The following is a 25177-nucleotide window of genomic DNA, read 5'->3' as shown; positions in this document are numbered from 1 at the left end:
ACGATTATGCTGTGGGATAAAGATACGGTCCAAGCGTTGTGAACACTTGTTAAAGCACAAGAACAACGATATGACTTGTTCTCTCGACCATGAAAGTGCAAATACGGGCTTTCCTTTTTGCTCAGTTCCCGCTTCGGTGAATATTTATTTAAAATGTTGTGTACCCAACACCATAAGGGAAACTAGAAAATTGAGTCTCGCTACGCTCATTTACTAATAAAGCATTTTCGATTGGTTTATTACGTGTCACATATATCTATTATTAAAACAAAATAACGGGGTGCTAAATTTCAACTAACGTACTATAGAAGTTGTTACCCGTAAAGTACGTTTCGTCGTCGCTACTTGATCAGTGTCCTGAAGCTGCTCAAAGAAAAACATAATTATTGTAGTAAAATCATAGAAAATCTCGTCAGAAATGAAATGACGTTTATTTCACTTAGAAAAACATAAACCAGTCGTACTAAACGAATCAACATATTGTGGCGTTAGAACACTTGTAAATGTCTTAAAAAAGGTATTCGTTTTAGCTGTAACAGCCAAAAAAACTTGTGTAGGGAATGAATTATGATGCAATTCAATGTAAAATCCCTAAAGGCTCTTGTATGAGACGGAATTCACAAAGTTCAGTTTAGATGTAATATAACATACTCTCATTCAGGAATGTGCTAGACGAGGAGTAGTTTGCTCCTATCAGGGCCAATTTGTTTAGTGCCGAGGTAGATTGCTAACTGGTAGTTTTGAAATTGCCTACATTGATAACGCAGCGTTGCGCGTCTGCGTCGCCGTCCCTCGGTGTAAGCGAGCGTACGAGCAAAGCGAAGGATGAAAGACAACTCGGAGAGCAGCGATGGATGAAAGATGGCGATAGCCAACAGATCTCAAACAGAAAAGCAGGGGGAGAACGATGCACCAGAAGCATCAGAAGGAAAGCGGCAGAGTAAAGAATGGCAAAACGGTGAGGAGGGGGTGAGGAGGCATGCGACGACCATGTTTAGCCAAACATATATGGAAACAAAGTGATGGAGGGAGCCATGTTAACTTTTTAAGCGGAAAGATAAAAAACGCTTGGCCTCGAACTTCTTTATTTACTGTCTGTCTGTCTGTCATTATCTGTCTTAAATACAAACAGGGTGAACTATTTAAGAGTTTGTGTAAAAACTAAGCGAGATACACAAAGACAAAAATATTGTTTACTAGCTGGTTGAAGGCCAATGTATGAACAAAAAGTGGTTTTTGACATAGGCTTTGGCAAGGTGAATGGGTCTTCGTGAGATGCACCTCTCTAGGGATAGAAAAATAACAGCTTGCTTAAACAAAACTATAAAAATCGCATCAGTGACGATATGACTACCATGTGCGCTAGTATTTGCGCAAGTCCTTTAGTATTTTCTTCAAAACATTCGGGGCTGTTCACGATTGAAACTCTCGTGAATTCCGCAGTTGAGCAGGAGCACAAGCAGATGTAAATCAAGAGGGACAGACTGATATTTAGATTTCTGTCGTTTTTACAGATGTTTTTCTTAGAGCAACAATATCGTTGAGCTACCAGTTAAACTTTTAATTCTTCCTTTCTGGATATTATGCGACACAACTGATGTAAATGTTTGGGCTGCCACTGCTCCTAAACGAGCTGCTCGGGCAGAGGCTCAGCGCCGCCGCTGAGAGGACCGTGTCGTGCAGAATCAACTTGTTTGGCACAATACATGCCTAATTCAACGCACCTACACAGCTGCGCTCAAAATTCGCATTAGGTTGTGTCGTAATTCTCAGCGAATTTTTACCATCACAACAAGAAGACTACAGGAAGCGTTCTCAAATTATGCGTTGTGCGCGCTGACGATAGAATACAGAAAACAGAACCATGAAAATATATGAAGAAAGAAGAATCATTGAGCCAATAGATTGAAAGTGGACATCACTAGATATCATAGGCCGAAATTCACAATGATGAGAAAGGGAACAGAAGTTATACGGTGACCTTTAACACAAACGCAATTTACGTGGACGACAATGGGTACTCACACAAAACGCCACAGTTACATTGCAATACAGGTGCTAAAGTGTACGACATCAATCTTGGAGGTTTTTCTTCTCGTTTTCACGCTATGTTTGATGTACAGTAGTGACTGACTTAGAATGTATGCCTTAAAATTATTATTTCCAATTTTTATAACTACCTAAGCTAATGAGACCGAAAAGCACTGTTGAAAACTATTCTGAATCTCGAAGAAGGCTATCAATTATGGGTTGCTCGCCTTATTTGCTAAAGATGAATGCACCTTGCAAAGTTAAGATTTGTGTTACGGTAATGAACAAGTGTGTATTTATATAGGGTGTTTGTAAATATTAGATCAGAACATGTCATTGGAGTACGTTTACGAGGTAATTATTCATGGTAGAATGAACAGTCCAATTGTTTATCTCGCTTAAGTAGCTGTTTATATTAATAATTGGTCACCTAGAAAATTAAACGTATAGTGAACATAACATCGACAAATGAAATTTAGCAACCACTTACCAGGAGTGGCTACTGTCATAAAACCCTTGTAGTTCATAATTTCCTTCATTATGGGATGCGCAAACGTCTCCAGCTTTCCTTGCAACCGCATCTCCTGCCTGTTTGAGATGTATAAATGCAATCTGATAAACACCGCCAAAATACCATTTTAGAGTCTTACCTCCTGCCTTTCTTGTAAAATATTCTTCCAAAGTGAACAACAGAATTTTCTACTTTTGTTACATCGTACACCTTACAAGTTGTGGTATTTTGCCTCGTGGCTGTTGCTGTCACGAGAATCCATAATCTTCCGAGTTGCTTGAAGAACTGCAACGAGTAATAGAAGGACACAGTGGAGGATATCTTGGAAGTATATTCGAAAAGAATGATCGGTAAATAAGGACGTGCTCTTGTGGAGTATAACGTGTTCTTATTATGATTATTACAATATAAACATTTCAATGCAGGAATCTAGCCCATGTCTTCTATCTGTAGGCTTAATGCCCAATGTAAATACTATAATATGTAGAGAGATATTTAGAAATTTTAAAATTGATTAGAACGCAAATATTTCTACCAAGATACTTCCTAACGTGGAAGCGAACGTCAGATATTTATAAAAGTATACAGTTCTCGTGTGGTCTGTTTGGTAAAAGAAAAAGAACGATTAAGATTATATACGGGGGGAAAATATTTTAGTTTTAAGGAATTTCTGAAAATGGCGTTTTAGAGAGGTGGACTTCAGATGCACGAAAGAACAAAGCGTACGATCAACAATTTGTAAAAAATTCACTAATTGGCTTCATAACTAGTTACTTTACGGCACAAATTCTAAGCTACTAGCGCGGTAGAATGTTCTGTACCGTATGAACGAAGGTACTTCACCTGTGAATTATATGGTTGAGAAATTCCCACCATCGTCGGACATTCGTTGTCGGGTCGGGAGACAGTGCATATTGGCCACCTGAAGCCATATATTACCACTCCTTATCAAGTCTGCTCCCTGAGTCGCCAGGATCTCTCTTTTTCCCACCCGAGGCCAATCTAATTAAGCAGACTGGCCTCGCGCCTCAGACGACAACCCGTGCTGTGAGTGCAAGATAGCTCGTGATGTTCGTAGCAGGTAGGGGCTGCTAGACCGATTATCCCCCTTGTAATAAATTGGATTACACTTTCATTGTTTGCTTTTCTTCGACTTTCGTGCTTTTCACGTTGTGCAGCGTAGTTTGTCATCGCTTGGAGATACTCGAAATAATTTATTTGCATTGCGCAAAATCATAAATTTCTCCAGTATATTTTGATGAAAGTAGTAAAAAAGAGAATTGTACAGAAACATAGAAATACACTAGATAGCTTTATTTAGCTCCATACGTGCTACAAATGAGTGCTTTTCAAAACGTGTACCAAGCACGCGAGAACAGGTAATGTGCCTCGATCAGCCAGTGGTGCGGTAGATTTACCATTCACCACTGGAATACGTCGGAGAACATCGGGGCTGACGCGTTATCACAAATATCACTGCCGGCTATACCAGACGGGGAAAGGTCGCTTTGGTTATGCTGGGGAGGCCGGATTCCGGTGCGAAATGCTCATAAGCCGATATCACCTCAAGACGGCACAACACGAAGACGAACTGTGCCCACTTGTCCATGAATTTAGGGAAGCTGGTGTAGCTTGGAGTCGTTGGAGGCGGCTGAGACTTTGATTCATACGTTCTAGCTGAGGGGAGTCACTTGATAAGATACCTATAGGTCAGGAAGACGAAGACAATGAAGGAATTACTCAGGCGTTTCGTGTTTTCGTGCCTCGCTGGAGCACCAAAATATTTGTCTACGACTTCCATGGCACGCATTAGCTGGACACAGCTGCCAGTGAAACATATTACAAGTTATGACCGACGGTTACTTGGCTAGAGATGAGGCAAGATGTGCTTAAATACCTTAGAAGTTATCATGTGTGTGAGGAAGGGAAATGCCCGGCTTTCCCTCCACCATTACAGTGGAGGGAAAGTTACACTCTTTGGTAAATGCTAGCGTGTTACTTCTTGGGCCCACACCCCCGAACACCGCGAGGAAATTAGCTGTCTGGTGATCATCACACATCACTTCACAAACTGCGTCGAGGTATTTCCGATGCGCAGGCTGTGTACATACCTAATCTGGAAGTGCTTGTTGAAGGTAATTGTAGCATTCGCATTCCCATCGCAATTGAAGACAATGCTATACATCTTACGAGAACTGTGGTTTAGGAAATCTGTCTAGCCTTTGGTGTGAAGCATAAGTGCAGCTCAAATTAGCATAAGAAAGCAAACAATACGGAATGGATCAATTGCAGTCCGAAAGCAATGGTGGTTGCACATACATAGGGGAATAAAAGCAAGGATGCCAACTTGACCGAGATCGTATTTTTCACGAGAAGGGCTGGTAATCTTTCCACTAGGTAATTCCAGAAATTACTAATTTTGAACATGACGTACCTGTTCACGGTATAACGCACTGTTTACGTAAGTGTGGTTCTTCTATCAGCAATCCTAGCTTCGAACATGCGTGGTCTTCCTTTGAGTGACGCTTTAGGAATTGCACTCGAACACTAAGATGTCGTACACATGACAACAGGCTGTACAGTACCGTCAACGTCACTGGGTCTAGGAATTTCAGGTTGGTGATTTTCATCCGCATGAGTGAGGCTTTATAAGCGTAGAGCGGCTTACTAGCTCTTACGTAGAACGTGCATTACGCGGTAACCGAGAAAATGCACCTGCTATCTTAAAGTCACATCAATGTGAAAGGATTATTGAAGCGAGCCCAGCACGTATAGCGGATTTGGAAGCTCATGCCCATGTTCCTCACGTGTGTCTATCATGAGCCTCACGCATTGCACTAAGTTTACTACACACTTCTTTAAAATGCCTAGGTATATATGGAAGACTGGATAGAGCCGCTCAATTTCTCCCTCGGATGTCTACGAGCCTGGACTACGAATCATCGACTAATTTCGAGGGGTAGAGAGGTGCTTCTCACCGTCTTTTGAGAGAACTGGCCGTGTTGAACTGCCTAGTCTGATCTCTCGTGGGCGCGCTCGGAAAGCCTAGCAGTCAGAGGTGGCTTGGCTTGGTTTATTAATAAGAACACTGAACATTGCATGTTGAGGTCTCCCTTTTTTAAGTGATATGGCTGAGGCACACGGACAATGTTCCTGCAAGCTTGTTATTAAGTCGTGCTGAAAGTTATCAGGCAATCTATAAACTGAAAGTCAGAGCACTGAAAGGTACCAAATGTTTAAATAATTGATGTTGCATAATGATATGTATTGAATGTTTACCTTTTCAATGTCCAAGTAGGGCGGCGGTCTTGTAGGCTTTGGGGCACACATGGCGTTCATGAGAACGGAAGCGCAAACAAGAGCAACGAAAATATTTTTCTCCCGCATACTGGAGATTCTCATTGAGCTTTACGTACAGGAATCTGAAGTTTGAAAGAATGGCATTAAACACTGTGATAGTTCTAATACTCTTATTACCAAATAGAAATCCGCCTTTTTGTACTGAAAACCAATTGTTAAATTAAGAAAGAACGTTACGACAACTCAAACAGTAAAAAGTTCAATGGGCCAAATACTCCGGTCACAAGCGCCACAAAAATTTGTTCGACCTCGTCTACAGCTTACAGGCCGAATTAATCCACACCATAGAGAATGCTTTTTGCCAATTTTCACGTAGCTCTTACCGCGAAAGTGCACACATATAATTTTACCTTGGGTTATGACGTTTTTCTTCAATTCTCAAGAACGAAATCGTAAACATGTGAACACTGACAGAAGTGCGAGCTCTACTCTGGAATCTCAATACACACAACGGCCTCGAACAGACAAGATCATTGTGTCTTAGTTTTTATCGCAATTCAGGGCCTGCCGGTAGAATTTGCATTGCTTGAAAAAAAAAGTGCTGTTAAGTGCCTTATAGAAGTATTGCCTTTATTGAACGCGGAAAAGTAAAATAAGCACACCATTTCGGATTGGCTGTGGCTGTACACTGTTGTCGCACTGAGTCACACGAGATGGAGTGGGCAAGGTGGCAGCAGTACGAGCATCATGCTTACCCGCTGCCTATTTCTTACGCAGATCGCCTTCCTCGCTTGTTGCCACCTCGAATGTGCTGCGGTCATCTCTCCTGACATCACAGATCTCGTGCACTCGCCGCCATCGTCAAAATCCCTGGGTGATTCCGTTGGCAGCTGTACGAACTGTCCTGTCTCCCTTCCGGATCACTCTCTTGATCTGACTGCCACCGCACGTGCCGGGAGCCCTGGCATAGCTGGCACACTGAACCGTCCATTCACATTCAAGCCCAGTCACATGACGTCAACGATCATGCCTATAAATTCCCAGCCAGATCTTTCCTTCTTCAGTGGGCAAGGTGGCAGCAGTACGAGCATCACGCTTACCCGCTGCCTATTTCTTACGCAGATCGCCTTCCTCGATTGTTGCCACCTCGAATGTGCTGCGGTCATCTCTCCTGACGTCACAGCTCTCGTGCACTCGCCGCCATCGTCAAGATCCCTGGGTGATTTCGTTGGCAGCTGTACGAACTGTCCTGTCTCCCTTCCGGATGACTCTCTTGTTCTGACTGCCACCGCACGTGCCCGGAGCCCTGGCATAGCTGGCACACTGAACCGTCCATTCACATTCAAGCCCAGTCCCATGACGTCAACGATCATGCCTATAAATTCCCAGCCAGATCCTTCCTTCTTCAGTGGGCAAGGTGGCAGCAGTACGAGCATCATTCTTACCCGCTGCCTATTTCTTACGCAGGTATGTTACTTTTAGAATGCCCGCTGCATCCACTCTGATGACAGATTCTTACTGCTGCTCCCTTGCCCACACCATTCTCGCAGATGCTTTGCTTATATTTCTTTGTACTCACAGCTCGCTGTTTGTATTAGTAGATTGTTACAAAGTGGTGACGTTGAAAGCAATCCTGGTCCTCGGTCCCAAAAAAATCCGAGCCTTTCGCAAGGTTTTGACGATCAGCCATCGGTGTCTGAAATGCTCGCTGAGCTTTTGAACGGACAGAAAAGATTAGCTCAGGATATCGCCGAAATTAAAAACTTTCAACAATCTGTTAACACACGTTCTGAGACTATCGAATCGCGTCTGGTCGCTCTGGAATCCTCGTCACATAAGCCTGCCGTCCCAAGCGGCAGCCTTAACAGTGAACTCGCACGTCTAACAAACAAAATTCACAACATTTCAACTAAAAATGATGAATTAGAAAACCGTGCTCGAAGGAACAATTTAAACTTACATGGTCTGCCAGAATCCTCCGATGAAGATAATGAACGCCTGTTTTCAGACATTGCGAAATGGTTTGAGGATAAAGTTAAAATGAGCTGGTCCTCAAATAGAAAGATGCCATCGTCTTGGAAGGCCTTCGCGTGACTGTCCGCGACCCGTGATTATGAAACTTCTGGACTATCGGGAGAAAGTTTCGGTATTAAAAAGTGGTCACATGCTAAAGGAAACCGATTACCGTATTTCGGAAGATTTTTCACAACGTGTCCGGAATATCCGCAAGAAATTTTGGGAAGCGTCTGAGAGTTTTAGGAATAACGGGTGCACGGTGCGCATAAGGTTTGACCATATATTTATTGATAAAGTTCGCTATAACTGGAACAGCACTTCTAATACATTAGAGAAAGTACATCGTAATACAGCACTAAATAGCGTCGCACCTGCCTCTCCGCCTTGACTCCTTAGTCGCAAAACCAATGACCTCCGTGTATTAAATAATAACGCAAGAAGCCTTCCCAATAAATTTTCCGACTTCATCTCTCTAGTAACTGCTTATTCCCCCCATATTATAGGCATTACAGAAACATGGCTACATGACGGCATATTCGACTCCGAAGTTGCGTTAAGTGGATACAGGTTGGTAAGAGTTGACGGACCAAATGGTTGAGGCAGTGGAGTCGCCCTCTATATACAGTCCCACCTGAAGTTTTCAGTCCTTGAAACCCCATGTGAAATTGAATTGCTTTTGTGCAAGATTCATTTTGAAAGGTCATCCGCGCTAATTGGAGTATTTTACCGGCCTCCTGGCTCTTGTGGTGATCAGTTCGCTTTCCTTAGCCACATTCTGCATGATTCGAAATCATCAAATATAATACTTATGGGAGATTTTAATGCACCAGGCATTCACTGGCCCTCTCTCACCACTACCGGCTGCGACGTGTCACTCTCAAGAAAATTATTGCGCCTTTCCCTATCACTCGGTCTTAAACAGATTGTCCACGAGAACACCAGGGAAACGGCTGGCCTAGATTTGTTTTTTCTTGGCTCAAGTCTTTTCGAGTGTGGCTTCCAGTGCTGCGTTACTGACGGGATTTCTGACCACAAAGCCGTGCTGTTCTCGGTTTGCTGTATTGTTGCCAAACCGCGGATTGAGTACTGCACTTTTCGTAATTTTAGCCGCGCCGATGATGCTGCAATTACCGACACACTTAGCGAATCGTTTGAGAACTTTCATGAATTATCCTTGAACATTGATGTCAATGTTGCCGTAGGGTTTTTTGAGAATATTGTTGAAACATGTATTAACCAATTATTAACCAAATGTATTAACCAACAAGAAAGAAAAATATTAATTCACCGTGGATGACAAGAGGTCTGCTGCATTTATCGCGTCGTGTTTCGCGATTGCGCAAATCTAACAGAAATGGTAATCCTGACAAAATTGCAGAGTTCAATGATGCCAAGAAGGAACTGCGCCAGAAACTAACATCTGCCAAGGATTTCTACTGTGCTGTTACTTTGCCAAAATTGATGAAAACAAACCCTCGTACGTTCTGGAAATCGATAATGCCAAGTAACAGCACAACTAACAGTTTAGTTGTTAAGGACGTGGCAGTTTAAGATTCACTCACGATTGCTTCCGCTTTTAACACCTATTTTCATTCCGTGTTCACACAGGATGACTCTTCCCTTCCACCTTTTAGATGTGACTCATACCCTCCTATTGAAGACTTCGTCGTCTCTAGCTCAGGTCTTCTGAACATGATCCTTCATTTAGATACTAAAAAGAGCTGCGGCCCAGATGACATACCCAATTCTTTCCTCGTTCGCTACTCCCTTTGGACAAGCAGATACCTCTCCGTTATCTGCCGTAAATCATTACCCACCTCCACTGTTCCCCAATCCTGAAAGCTTGCTACGGTCATTCCGATATACAAATCCGGTAACGCTCAACTTCTGCAGAACTAAACACCCATCTCATTAACTGCCCACTCATGTAAGTTACTCAAACATATAATTTTTAAACACATCACGGAATGTCTTGAGAGCCACAATATCCTATCCAATTACCAACATGGTTTCCGTCGCGGATATATTACCACTACCCAAGTAATCGAATTCAAGCACGATATTCGTCAGTCCTTAGATTTAGGCGGACAGATTGACGGCATTTTTGTTGACTTATCGAATGCTTTCGACACCGTACCACACCCAAAACTCCTCTACAAGCTTAACTCCATTCTTAATAACCCTTCTCTGGTTGGTTGGATACATAGCTTCCTAACCCAGCGTTCTCAGTCTGTGCAATTTAACGGCTCTATTTCCTCTTCTGTCAGTGTTTCATACGGCGTCCCATAAGGTTCCGTTTTAGGCCCACTTCTTTTCTTATTATATATTAATGACTTGCCGCATTACGTGCCGTTAGTATTCGTCTTTACGCTGATGATTGCGTCCTCTATCATAGTATTAACACACCAATGGATCATGATTTACTTAATGACTCCTTTGCAAAATTTTGTAGGTGGTGCAAGGAATGGCAAATGAACATTAATTTCTCTAAAACTGTTTCCATGTCCTTCTCCAGGCGCCCTTCTCCATCACTTTTCGCGTACACTTTCCATGGTCAAGATTTAAAAAGAGTAACCGAATTTAAATACCATGGTCTTCATTTCTCCCAAGACATGTCATGGTCGAAACATATTGACATCATATGTAACAAAGCTTTTGGACGTCTCGGTTACCTCCATCGTTCATTGCGTAAGGCTCCAAAGGATACCAAACTGATGACGTATAAAACACTTATCCGCCCCTTTCTTGATTATGGCTGCATCATATGGAATCCTCATAAGAAATCCGATATTAAAAAGTTAGAATCAGTCCAAAAGAAATCAGTGCACTTAATTTTTCGCAACTATAGCCGAGATTTTCCCCTTCTTCCCATGATACAGCTACAGGTCTTAGTTCTTTCATCTCGCCGTCGCTTAGAATGCATGAAATTTTTACACACGCTGATTCATTCTGAGCGCCTTGACACACTAAATAATTATTTGAACTTTAGTCCACCTTATATCATTAGTTCTCATAATCTCAACCTTATCCCTTTCTTTTGCCGAACGGAGATGTTCAAGCACAGCTTCTTTCCACTGGCCATAGAACTCTGGAATTCACTGCCTGGAAGCATCCGCTCTTTACCTATGCAAGAATTTTTGAAAGCTATTACATATGCTTGATATTCATATTTTTTGTGCCTGTATCTCGTTTTCTTGCTTTCCATTTTTTCACTACCCACTCATGCAATAGCCTCACCGAGGCTGCGGTATGTATAAAATAAAATAAATAAATAAATAAATAAATTCATACTGGGATGCTTTATATATTGAGGGTTTTACATCTTTGGAGCCCTACCTCTAACTTTCTTCAACAGTGGCTACAGCCTTACATGTTTACAGGATTAGAAAAGGTAATCATATTATTTACGCTGCTTATATATATATATATATATATATATATATATATATATATATATATATATATATAGTAATGAAGAAGCAGAGCACAAGAAGAATGCCAGCCAGATCGTCGTCTCTTCCATGCCTGCTGTGCAACCAGTCGGCGCGCCGGATCGCCAGTGCTTGGCACGAAAGTGAGCCGTTCGGGCCACCAGCTGTTCCTGCTCTGCGTCACCTGACTCCTCGGTTACGAAGAGACGTTACCCTAGGAACTGTTCAGTGCACCCGTTACAATTTGTGGAGGTGCGGGGTACTCAAGAGCACCTACACCCTGGAACTCCGGTCTCGGACTCTGCCTTCCCTCATGCCTGACTCTCCACAGCCGACGCCACCGCCACCCTCCCGTTGCCCTCTCTGGCGCTGTCCCACAACGCCATCCAGCGGTTTTGAGCGGTACGGATGAACAGTACGTCAATTAGTGGTTGGCTACGTACGAACGCGTGAGCATGCACAATCGATGGTATGACACCGCCAAGTTAAATGCCGTCATATTCTACCGCGCGGGAGTTGCTCACCTGTGGTTTAAAAATCACGAAGCCGACTTTCAGTCCTGGTCCGCGTTCAAGACTAGTTTCGCTGCAGTTTTCGGTAGCCCTGCCGGCCAGAAGTTGCGCGCCGAGCAGCGGTTACGAGAGCGAGCGCAAAAACCCGGTGAAGCATTCACCTGTTATATTGACACGTGTACTTGTCTTTATCGGGCGACCCATTTTGCCGCCTAACAAATGTTATCGCACAGCGCGGGACGCGCCTGCATGTATCCGACGTTTCTGGAAAGTTATCGATGCTTCTATCGACTGTCTGTTGTCGCCGAACCTTGTGTTATCTCAATTCATCGCTTGACACGAATGGTGTAGAACTTTGTAGAACGCATGCGGGTCCCAACGATTAGTCTGGAACAATCGATGTCTGCTGTATAAAAGCCGACGCGCTTGACTCGCTGATCAGATTTTCGACGATCGCCGAGCGTGTTCGCCGCTATCGTTGTGCTATAAGTGTAGCCTGTTTAGTGGGCACAGGTTCGCCCAATAAAAGTTAGCTTTGTCGTTCACAGTATTGCTACTGTGTTATTCAACGTCACCACCACGTGACAACACCGAAGAGGTTCTCGACCTATGCAAACGTGTGGATGCGTCTATGCCCGAAAATGAGAAATGGAAGCACATTTTAAGGGCATCGCCAATGATATTTTCCAAATTTTGATCGCCAAGAGCCCGGGCGCCGTAGCAGAGCTCATAAACTTGTGCCAAAGCTACGACGAGTTGAGGAGCAGCGCGAGTTGACTAGGCGCCCCTCAATGGCTGACGAGGCCCTCTCTTCCATGCCAACCTCCTCTGATCGTTCCCCCTTGCTCACACAAATCCAAGCTTTCGTGCGGGGGGAAGTTGCACGTCAGCTTTCTCTGCTACCCTTCACTGAGCTACAGCAGCCGCTCCCGCAACAGGCTCCTACCCCGCTCGCTCCTACGCTCCGGCGGGTTATTGAAGACGAAGTTGCTGAGGCTCTACCAATGCAGCATCAGCAGTACCCTGCCGCCGCGCCACTTACTTAGGCATCCCTCGACGCGCAGCCCCCTCGTCAACCACTCGTTGCGCTACATCCTCGGCCGCCATCAACCACTCATAGTCCCGTTCATCGACCTGCTCCTGCCTTTACTAATCCTTGGCGCACACAAGACAGCAGGCCCATATGTTATGCCTGCGGTATTCCCGGTCACGTTGCAGGACTCTGCCGCCACCGCATGCTGCACTCTGATGAGTTTGTGCAGTCGCCTCCCTACGCCATCGTGCAGCCTTACCACGACACCTATTTTAGTCGGCAGTCGAACAGGCCACCAGCCGAGCGCCCGGTCCTTACACGTCGTTCAGCTTCCCCACGTTGACGCTCGTTGTCCCCCATGCGTCGGTGCCCTTCACCCACGCAAGAGGAAGACTAAGCGCCGCAGTTCTAGAGGCAAGAACTGCGTCGCCATCGATCTGTACAAGTCCTCCATTGTGGCCTTCGAACGTTGTCGATCTTGCCATTGACGGCGTCCCTACTGTTGCGCTAATTCATACTGGAGCAGCCGTGTCTGTCCTAAAAGAACGCCTCTTTCGCGCTTTAGGAAAAATTACGACGCCACTTTCTGGTTTTTCTCTTCGCACAGCATGCGCCCAGCCAGTTCAGCCTTCAGCAGCTTGCACAACTAGAGTTGTTATTTGGGGCGTTCTCTATATTGTGGAGTTTGTGGTTCTCCATTCCTGTTCTCACGACGTGATACTTAGGTGGGACTTTCTTTCGCGAAATAACGCCGTCATCAATTGTGCAGGTGCAGAAGTAGAATAATCGCCTCTGTGTGACGTACCCCTCATCGGCGCCACTTCTCTTCCCGCTAAGCTAGTCCTTCGGGAAGAAATCGCCATACCGCCGTACTCGTCTGCCGTTGTTCCCGTCTTCTGTGGCGCTCTCTCTGAAGGCATTGTCCTCTTCACTCCTTCAGAACTCTTCATGACCCGCAAAGACGTTCCCCTGCCTTTCGCCGCGCTTGACATTTCAGCCGGTTTCAGCGCCATCGTTGTCTGCAATCCGCTTCCTACCGCCCTGATGGCTTTTGGCGGCGAAGCACTTGGCCATGTTCAGCCTATTGAGGACATGTTTATAACCAACGTGTCGGACACTTCGTATGCAGAGCTCACCGAGTTCTGTGCACTTTCCACTTCTGCTCCGCCATCACCTGACTTATTCACACCTTTCATTGCCGATGACCTTACTTCCGAGCAGCGCTCCCAGCTTCTTAACCTGCTTGGACAGTTTCGCTCTTCTCTTGATGTCGCTCAGCCTTATCTGGGTCGCTCGTCAACCGTCAGCCACCACATCGACACTGGCTCCAACGCACCATTGCGGCAGCGCCCGTACCGCGTATTCGCCAAGGAGCGTCAGGTGATCAGTGAGCACGTGGACGACATGCTTCAGCGCGGCATCATTCGACCATCCAATAACCCGTGGGCATCACCGGTGGTTCTCGTCACAAAAAAGATGGTTCCATTCGGTTCTGCGTCGATTATCGCCGCCTCAATTAGATAACCCGCAAAGACGTCTACCATCTACCGCGCATCGACGACGCTCTGGACAGCTTGCAAGGCGGTAAATTCTTCTCTTCGTTGGATTTACGCTCGGGCTACTGGCAGGTCCCGCTGTCAGCAGTTGATCGCCCTAAAACTGCATTCATTACGCCAGTTGGTTTATACGAATTTGTAGTGATGCCATTTGGCCTATGCAACGCGCCTGCTACCTTTGAACGAATGATGGACAATATGTTGCGCAGCCTAAAATGGAGCACGTCTTTGTACTATCTCGACGACATCGTTGTGTTCGCCCCTGATTTCAGCAAGCATCTTCTTCGGCTTAGGGAAGTGTTGCCATCCTTGACCAACGCAGGCCTCCAACTGAACCTGAAAAAGTGCCAGTTCGCCGCGCGCAAGCTCATGATTCTAGGTCACGTCATATCACAAGACGGCATTTGCCCCGACCCATCAAAACTTCGCGCCGTGGCAGAATTTTCGAAACCTAAGACACTCAAAGAACTCTATGCCTTCATCGTACTCTGCTCTTACTTCCGACGCTTTGTTCGCAATTATTCCTCCATAATATCACCTCTGACACAACTCTTACGCGGCGCCAACGATCTATCCTCCTGGTCTCCTGCATGCTACACCACGTTCGTGACCTCAGGCCGTCTCCTGACGTCTCCGACTATACTGCGACACTACGACCCCACCGCCCCAACTGAAGTGCATACCGATGCCAGTGGTATTGGCCTTGGCGCGGTCCTTGCGCAGCGCAAGTCTGGCTACTCCGAGTACGTCGTTGCTTACGCCAGTCGTGCGCTGACCAAAGCGGAACGCAATTACAGCGTCACAGAAAAAGAATGCCTGGCCATCGTTTGGGCACTCGGGAAGTTTCGCCCCTATTTATACGGCAGGCCTTTCAATGTGGTTACTGACCGTCACGCCCTTTGTTGGTTGTCCTCTTTAATAGACCGGTCTGCACGCCTTGCACGTTGGGCTCTGCGCATTCAAGAATACGACATACACGTCATATACTGCTCAGGCCGCAAGCATGCTAACGCTGACGCTCTGTCCCGCTTTCCGCTGCCAGCCGACATGGCCTCCCTCTCCACCATTAAGGCGGTATCCTCGGTCGACATCGACACCTTCGGATCAGAACAGCGCAAGGATGCTTGGGTGGCCTCTCTTTTGGATCTGCTTTCTGGCTCGCCTGCATCTCCCATCTCCCGCTCCCTGCATCGCCAAGCTGTCCATTTTGCTGTCCGGGATAAACTCTTGTATCGAAGGAACTACCAGCCCCATGGTCGCAAGTGGCTCCTGGTTATCCATAAGACTTCGTTCCGAAATGTGCGCGTCTTTCCATACAGACGCACAATGCGCACACGCAGGCATTTTGAAGAGGTATGAGCGCCTGCGGCGACGTTACTACTGGCGAGGAATGTTTACTTTTGTCCAAAAGTTTGTCCGCTCGTGCCCGCAATGCCCACGCCGCAAATTTCCGCCTCATCCGGCCCACGGATTATTACAGCCGCTTCCGTGCCCTGCTCGTGCCTTCGACCGTGTGGGAATTGACCTGTACGGGCCGCTACCACTAACACCCGCTGGAACACGATGGATTATTGTCGCAGTTGATCACCTTACACGCTATGCCGAAACCGCTGCTCTACCTGCAGCGACCGCCAGTGACGTTGCATCCTTTCTGCTCCATCGTTTCATTCTTCGTCATGGCCAACTTCGGGAGCTGTTGAGTGATAGAGGCCGTGTGTTTCTGTCGCAGGTGGTTGAAGCTCTGCTTGCTCAATGCCACATAGTTCACCGGACCACCACGGCGTACCATCATGAAACTAACGGACTTACAGAGCGTTTCAATCGCACCCTTGGTGATACGCTCGCCATGTAAGTTTCATCGGAGCATTCAAACTGGGACATCATCCTCCCATTTGTCACGTACGCATATAATACGGCTACACAAATTACCACAGGATTTTCTTCATACTTTCTTCTCTACGGAGCGATCCTTCCCATACCATCGATACGGTTTTGCCTTATACACCAGACGCGTCAGAATGTGCTCCCTTTTCAGCCGTCGCCTGATACGCCGAGGAATGCCGTCAATTAGCCCGAAAGTTCACCTCCGCTGACCAACAACGACAAAAAGCCAATCGTGATGGCGACGCTAGGAATCCGAACTTTGCTCCCGGCACCCTTATCTTGTTGTCCGTGCCTTCTACCCCGCCTGGACTTTCGACAAAACTCTCGCAGTATGATGGACCATACCGCATCTTCGAACGGACCTCTCCGGTCAACTATGTCATAGAGCCACTTACATAGACATCCGACAAGCGCCGCCGTGGACGGGATGCTGTTCACGTGCGCCGCCTGAAGCAATTCAATGACCCGCTCGTCTCCGCGTCGTAAGTCGCCAGGATGGCTTCGCTTTTGCACCGGGGTAACTGTAATGAAGAAGCAGAGCACAAGAGCAAGGCCAGCCAGATCGTCTCTTCCATGCCTGCTGTGCAACCAGTGGGCCAGCCGGATCGCCAGTGCTTGGCACGAGTGTGAGCCGTACGGGCAACCAGCTGTTCCTGCTCTGCGTCACCTGCCTCCTCGGTTACGAAGAGACGTTACCTTCGGAACTGTTCAGTGCACCCATTACAATATATATATATATATATATATATATAAATATATATATATATATATATATATATATATATATATATATACATTGACGCAAGATGATTTAAAATTAGGCGCGCCAAACATTTCCTGCGTCCGTCCAGCTGTTTGCTACTACCTGCGAAAGATAGCGGCAGTGAGGCGGGCAACGCGGGCTCGCAAGGCACGCTCAATCCGAGCAACATGCCATCAGTGCGGGACGCGAGGAAAGAAGAAGTGGTGCGGGTCTCTAGTGAAAAGACTGTGGACGTTCTACCGAGGCTCTCGTATAGCTGTTTGTAGTGCACAAGTTTGCCCAGGGTAATTTGGTTAAAGCACCGCCACACAAGTGTGCGTTATAATATATATATATATATATATATATATATATATATATATATATATATATATATATATATATATATATATATATATATATATATATATATATAAACAATTGATTCTTGTAATTCTTGTAGCTTGCACAAGAGCTAAAGCTCGAGAACTGAAAGAATTACAGGAAGAATGTAACAAAAAAATCACCTGCTCAAAATTTTTATTTGGGGATATTTCTAGACGACGCAATATAGTTTCGATCTAATTCAGTCAAATCTGCTTTTGATCAAACAGTCCCACAGTTATAATAACATCTGTTCAAAAACTGATCCATTTTGTTTCCTGTTGACCATAATGAAGCGCGATCTCACTATTGTTTGTTTATTCAAACAACCTTAATGTTAATTGCATAACGCTACTACCACAGACTAGTTACAACCACGCCGTTATTTTAACACGAAAGTGGTGTTTTCCAAATAAAATGCGCTGGGAATCAATTTCACTGCAATAGCAGTAAGGTGCTTGACACTGAGTTTGCTTTCTTTCCCGTCCTGTTTGTTCATCCAGTCTGTTACGCCAATGACGATGCTTGCCTTCATTGGTGACTTACCATGCTTTATTTTCGTTGTCAGCCTACCTGGTCATCCGCAGCTACGCCAAATTGAGAATTAAATAAAGCTTATCACTTAACTGGGATTTGATGCCATGCCAGCGAAGTAGTTCGTAATTGGAAATTGAGTGTGTGACGCATTGAGCTATCGCAGGCAGCATAGAAGCTGTCATTTGGCCTACGAATAAACCTCAAGAGTACACGTTTCACCAAAGAATGCTGCTGGCTAAATGCTGGCTTATGGCACTAAGATGAAAATAGACGTCATGAGTCATGCTGGCTGCTTAGTTAACAAGGACGCTCATGTGTTGGCTTACAAATAGGAGGATGCACATTCCACTTCGAGCAACTATGGTGCCATCCCATAAATTGAGCATCACATAGCAAAGGTGAAGGCTGCTGCGTTAGGAGCCGGCCGAAGTAGATGTGACCACAAGTACTTCCGAGCCCGGCTTCTTGCTCGGAACATCTACCTAAGCAGGTACCGATATTAAAACCCAATACCAGCTCTGGAACCATACAGGCCGAAGATGTGCTCGCAATATATCAAAACAAATCGAAATGAGCGCACACGTCCAATACACAGGCGACAGAAGAGAAACAAACTTCCTTAAAATGTTCCAGGGAAGCTGCAGCAACCCAACTGCTGAGGTCAGCCCAACCGTTAAGCCTTTTCTCTAGGACTCTACCTGCCTCTTGAGGAAAGGTGCCGAACGCATACATCCCTAAACCATCTCGCCAAATAAATGGCCAGATACAGGTACAACGGCCATGCCAGTAAGAGTCTTATTTACTTTCTCGTGCTATGCTGACTTCGACTGTCACTGGTGATGTAAATGCGTCTCTGGTGAGCCCTTTACTTCGGCGTGTTCTGTCCCTTTCGTGTTAGTTTAGTGGCTCTTGGTGGCTTCTGGGCTTTCCATGTCTGTATCGCTTTCCGTCACGCATTCCTTGGGACACAATATTTTTCTTTTCAGTACTGCAATGGCGACTGATGACGTTATCCTTCTCCACGTGTTTTGCAAGTAGCCTTCTTTCTTTAATTCTGTCTACCTAAATAATTCGGTTAGCTAATTATCTCAGTGATGCCCAGCTCGCGGATCATGCACGGAGCAGGGCCCATTTCCAACGCAATGTAAATGACTAACCCTCCTTGAACGCTTCGCGTAGAGTCACGGCGATGCCGTGCTAACTTTCGAGATATCGCGTAGAGTGACAACAAGGTCTTCCAAGTTTTTCATCCTCCTCAATGAATCGCAAGAAATACTTACGGTTCGGTACGGTAGATTGCGAAGAAATTGGACAAACAGAGGAGCCATAGACTGCAGTGCACTTGAAGGATACTTGCTTTCGTAGAAAACGCGTTAGTGTGTAGTGGGCATCAACAACGGGGTGCATAAAGAGGCGAAAGCGAGACTAAAGTCACAAGATCCTGCGGAGCCCATTGACTAACCGTTGGTTCTTTTACCTCGCTGAAAAACAATAACTGGGAGCTCTTCGAGGTCTCCGTTATTTTGATGTATTAGACGAAATACATTAGCACAGCATGAAACATTAATCGCAGAACACGAAAAAAGAGGGCAGGCGCGCTAACTTGTTGGAAGTACCACAGTTGTGCACGGCACATAGCATCCAAAGCGCGGAAGACACAACTGTTACTTCATTGACGACATTCGACACTTTGTGGCACTACACGTGTTCGAAGCAGCTGTCAGCAAAAAAGCACTTTACTCCTTTTGGCAGTGAGGACGGGATGTTAACGTAACTGTATGACAAATTACGTACTATATTATGGTCGTTCAATCAAATGAACGTGTGCTAGTCACATGGATGCATAGAAAATGACTAGTAACAATTTCCACCTAACTTTGCTGCAGATATCTAGTGTGCATTTTCACAAATATTTGCATTGTTGCTTTAGAAATGTTATTTTTGTGATGCTTCATAAACGTTCGTGAAATATATTCAGTAGGAAGAACTGGAAGACACTTACTGAGTGCGCAAGGTAGCAGTGACACAGAAAGTCTACACTTTGGTGTTAAACGATTTAGCGATGCGCAGAAATGAATTCTACTGTAGTAGCTAGTATACTTAAGAACGTGAAAGAAGCTTCTTGTTTTTGATTTGCATGTAGTTATTCCTACATGCAAGTATTGCGGCACAAACCAAGGAATCAAGAAACAAAAAAGTTGATAGAACGAAACTGTAAGAAAAAGTCTGAATTGCACTAACTAGGAAATACGCGGCGCTTATTGTCATTTCTAAATGCTCCTAACCACACCCCCCCCCCTCTTTTCAACCTCACCAAAAACAAAATGTGTCTGGCCCGTGCGACCTCGCGCAATTGTTTGAATTGTCAGCCAAGAAGCGGTTTTCAAACTATTTCTGGTTCTTTAATAAAAATGGCATCAATGCAGCCCAAGAGCGGGCAGAGAACTGGAACGAGAAATGAACAAACATTAGATCTTCTTGCTCGCCGTCCCACGTAACGCTACATTCAAAATGATCAGTAGCTGATCAGCAGAGAACAAAGAGGGGCTTTAAAATTTTTATTATGGTAAATTATTATTCGCTCCTTTTATCCCATTGTTATGCCTCTTGTAAGTAAAACTATCTCCAGTCACTTTTTCTGCTGTGCCTCAGTTACAAGAGCCTAACGTCTTTTGTTAGCTGCATCAAAATCACCTGCAGTGCATTTCTACACCTGATTCGATGCCGTGCTTCCCGACATAATAATTTTTTTACCATTACAGAAAATCCCACAATCGGCCTATCCATTTTATATTTCACATGTAGCACCCTCGGACTTGTACGTCAAGGAAAGGAAGGAACAGTGATTTTTGCTATGCTTTCTCAATAATACCTTGTTCTAACAAGGTGCAGTTAAATAAATGAAGCGATACGCAAGTAGCTGTGAAAAGGTGGCTTGACTCACGTTAGCTGAGCACGGTAGAAAAGATGGGACACAGGCATTTTGGTTCTTTCGGATCGTAGAGAAGTGCCGTTGGATTATTTAGGAAATAAAGATTTCAGACACTTAATCTCAGGCTTACTTGAATATACCTAATATATTTTATTCGGATATGTGAACAACAAATGGACGATTTCTAGTATTAAAGTCTCTTACAAATTTTATTTCTTGCCAGATACGGTGCTGGCAGGGCAATCTAAAAGCAGGCTTGCATCACAAATACGTTGTCTAATAATGACATAATAAAAGAAAAATGAGACATCCACCCAAACATAGCTAAGTGCTACAAAGGAAACCCTTACATATATATATATATATATATATATATATATATATATATATATTCTAAACGTGTTTATTAGGCAGAGTTCGGAGCAGCGCAACGTCGACGGGCAGGGCAGTCACAGCTTCCAAGCACGCGAGCCGTTGTGAGCAGGAGCGCTCGACCCACAAGCGTTTAGAGCCAGTAGTGCAGAACCCACTATCGTCTATCTTCGCTACAATTACCCCCCAGGGAGCGAGAAGGTAGCCGTCCGGCGACCTAACCGCTCGTCACGATGAGCGGGTTGTAGTAACGCTTTAAACGGTCGACAGGGACAATGTCTCGTCCATGGCGGCGCATGTCTGAAGATGGCTCAACTGGTTCTATGACATAGTTCACAGGAGATGCGCGTTCGAGAACACTATAAGGGCCTTCATACTTGGGGACCAGTTTTTATCAGAGGCCAGGGGCAGTTAAAGGGACTGAGAGCCACACGAGCGCTCCCGGATCAAAGGTGACCAAGGCAGTGGCATCACCGTGAGTGCCCCTCTGGCGCTCTTGATCATCGGAGGTAAAGGCCCGTGCGAGGTCGCGGCACTCTTCTGCATATCTGACCGTGACAGAAATAGGCACGTACTCGGATGCATCCGGCCGGTATGGAAGAATGGTGTCGACCATACAGCAAGAAATAGGGTGAAAATCCAGTGGTGCTCTGCGTAGCGGTATTATACGCGTAGGTGACGAATGGCACATAGGCGTCCGAATTCATGTGGTCGGAGGCAACGTACATTGAAAGCATGTGACCTAGCGTACGGTTGAAGCATTCTGTGAGGCCATTCGTTTGAGAGCGGTGCGTCCTTGTCGTAGGATCAACAACGTGGCACTCTTTGAGAATCGCTTCAACTACTTCCGACAGGAAGAGTTGTCCGCGAGCGCTGAGCAGTTCTTGAATTGGACCATGCCGCAGCATGAATCGGCGAAGCAGTAATGATGCAATATCGCGCGCTGCAGCTGCGGGGAGAGCGCCGGTTTCAGCGTATAGTGTAAGGTGATCGACTGCCTTAATAGCCCAGCGGTTAGCAGCCGCGTCCGGGGAAGTGGCCCATACATATCGATACCAACTTGCCCGAACGGCCGAGTAGGGCAGGGTAGAGGCTGCAGACCAGCTGGCGAGAGGTGGGGTGATGATTTTCGGCGCTGGCAGTCGGGACATGAGCGAATGAACTTTTCACTGTAGTGGTACATTCCTCGCCAGTAGCAGCGTCGTCGGAGGCGCTGGTAGGTTTTGAAAAGTCCCGAGTGAGCACACTGTGGATCAGAGTGGAACGACGCGCAGATTTCAGAACGCAGGCATTGAGGTACAACTAATAACCACTGGTGGCCGCCACAGAGATGTAATTGCGTCGGTGAAGCAGGTTGTCGCGAATAGAAAAATGGCGAGCTTGATGGCGCAATGCACGAGTGGTTGGCTCCGATGACGGATCAGCAAAGCAGTCTATGAAGGAGGGAATCCAGGGGTCCTTGTGCTGCTCAGAAACGATGGTCCCAATGTCGACGGAAGAAACGTCAAGCTGGGATATTGCGCAGCAGGTATTGTCATCCGGCAAGGGAGAACGTGATAGGGCGTCAGCTTCAGCATTCTGGCGTCCGTTGCGGTGCAGTACGCGGATATCGTAATCCTGTAAGCGAAGCGCCTCGCTGGCGAGACGGCCTTATGGATCCTTCAATCACGACAGCCAGCATAGTGCATGGTGGCCCGTGACGACATTTAATTGGAGACCATAAAAATAGGGCCGGAACTTGGTAAGCGCCCAGATGATCGGCAGACATTCTTTTTCCGTGACGGTGTAATTGGTCTCGGCTTTAGTAAGTATACGGCTTGCATATGCTACAACATATTCAGGAAGCCCTTTGCGTTGCGCTAGGACAGCACCGAGGGCAACACCGCTGGCATCTGTGTGTACCTCAATTGGTGCCGTTGGGTCGTATTGGCGCAAAATGGGAGTAGACATCAGCAAACGATGGAACTTAGTGAACGCCTCATCGCACTCGGACGACCACGAATGGAGAGAGGTTGCTACCGAGGAGATTCGTCAGGGGCGACACGACGGCGGTGAAATTGCCAATGAAGCGCCTGAAGTATGAACACAAACCTACAAAACTGCGCAGTTGTTTGACGGACGTCGGTTTAGGCAATTCAGCTACGGCACGAAGTTTGGCTGGATCGGGGAGGATTCCATCCTTGGAGACGACGTAATCTAGTGTGATGCCCAAATATGGGGACAACGGTTCGTGTACTCAAAGGTTTTAACGGTTCTCTTAGGCGGAGCCTCCGAGAACCCAATTGAGGACAAAGCCGTTGGTTTCAAACACACACACAAACTATTAAAGGAACTAAGAAAGGCTTAAAATAAATGATAGAAAGAAATTGAAAGAATAAAATAAACACTCAAATAGACATCACGGCGGTAAGACGCATTTGGGGCTAGTGTGAAGGTAACTAGTGCCCGAGTCTGGGCATCAACAACGCCGTGCATAAAGAGGCGAAAGCGAGACTAAAGTCACAAGATTCTGCGGAGCCCATTATCTTGCTGAAAAACAACAATACCTGGGAGCTCTTGGAGGTCTCCGTTATTTTGATGTATTAGACGAAATACCATAGCACAGCATGAAACATTAATCGCAGAACACAAAAAAGAGGGCAGGCGCACCCACTTGTTGGATGTAACATAGTTGTCCACGGCACATAGCATCCAAAGCGCGGAAGACATAACTGTTACTTCATTGACGACATTCGACACTTTGTGGCACTACACGTGTTCGAAGCAGCTGTCAGCAAAAAAGCACTTTACTCCTTTTGGCAGTGAGGACGAGATGTTAACGTAATTGTATGACAAATTACGTACTATATTATGGTCGTTCAATCAAATGAACGTGTGCTAGTCACATGGATGCATAGAAAATGGCTAGTAACAATTTCCACCTAACTTTGCTGCAGAAATCTAGTGTTCATTTTCACAAATATTTGCATTGTTGCTTTAGAAATGTTCTTGTTGTGATGGTTCATAACCGTTCGTGAAATATATTCAGTAGAAAGAACTGGAAGACACTGAGTGCGCAAGGTAGCAATGACACAGAAAGTATACACTTTGGTGTTGAACGATTTAGCGATGCGCAGAAATGAATTCTACTGTAGTAGCTGATATGCTTAAGAACGTGAAAGAAGCTTCTTGTTTTTCATTGGCATGTAGTTGTTCCTACATGCAAGTATTGCGGCACAAACCAAGGAATCAAGAAACAAAAAAAGTTGATAGAACGAAACTGTAAGAAAAAGTCTGAATTGAACTAACTTGGAAATACACGGCGCTTATTGTCATTTCTAAATGCTCCTGAGCGCACCGCCCCTCTTTTCAAGCTCACCAAAAGCAAAATGTGTCCGGCCCGTGCGACCTCGCGCAACTGTTTGAATTGTCAGCCAAGAAGCGGTGTTCAAATTATTTCTGGTTCTTTAATAAAAAGAGCCTCAATGCAGCCCAAGAGCGGGCAGAGAACTGGAACGAGAAATGAACAAACATTAGATCTTTCTGCTCGCCGTCCCACGTAACGCTGCATTCAAAATGATCAGTATCTGATCAGTAGAGAACAAAGAGGTGCTTTAAAATTTTTATTATGGTAAATTATTTTTCGCTCCTTTTCTCCCAGTGTTACGCCTCTTGTAAGTAAAACTATCTCCAGTCACTGTTTCTGCTGTGCCTCAGTTACGAGAGCCTAACGTCTTTTGTTACCTGCATCAAAATCACATGCAGTGCATTTCTACACCTGATTCGATGCCGTGCTTCCCGACATAATAATTTTTTTACCATTACAGAAAATCCCACAATCGGCCTATCCATTTTATATTTCACATGTAGCACCCTCGGACTTGTACGTCAAGGAAAGGAAGGAACAGTGATTTTTGCTATGCTTTCTCAATAATACCTTGTTCTAACAAGGTGCAG

General features: G+C 45.5%; 1 long non-coding RNA gene across 2 annotated transcripts in view; it reads right to left on the bottom strand.

Moving 5' to 3' along the window:
- Positions 1–20068, bottom strand: part of LOC142586893 (uncharacterized) — a 46441-nt gene extending 26373 nt beyond the window's left edge. Inside the window, exons 1-4 of one of the 2 annotated variants that reach the window (XR_012829282.1) lie at positions 19940–20068; positions 5822–5964; positions 2682–2827; positions 2520–2619 (exon numbers count right to left, since the gene is read on the bottom strand). This is a non-coding gene — a long non-coding RNA (uncharacterized LOC142586893). Of the gene's footprint in view, positions 1–2519; positions 2620–2681; positions 2828–5821; positions 5965–19939 lie in introns of those variants that run through there. The other variant, XR_012829283.1, reaches the window with a different exon arrangement.
- Positions 20069–25177: the final 5109 nt, after the last annotated feature.

This window comes from Dermacentor variabilis, chromosome 7 (assembly GCF_050947875.1).
Source record: "Dermacentor variabilis isolate Ectoservices chromosome 7, ASM5094787v1, whole genome shotgun sequence".
Taxonomy (NCBI): domain Eukaryota; kingdom Metazoa; phylum Arthropoda; class Arachnida; order Ixodida; family Ixodidae; genus Dermacentor; species Dermacentor variabilis.
The sequence above is the reverse complement of the archived record's forward strand: the minus strand, read 5'-3'. Positions and strand labels throughout refer to the sequence as shown.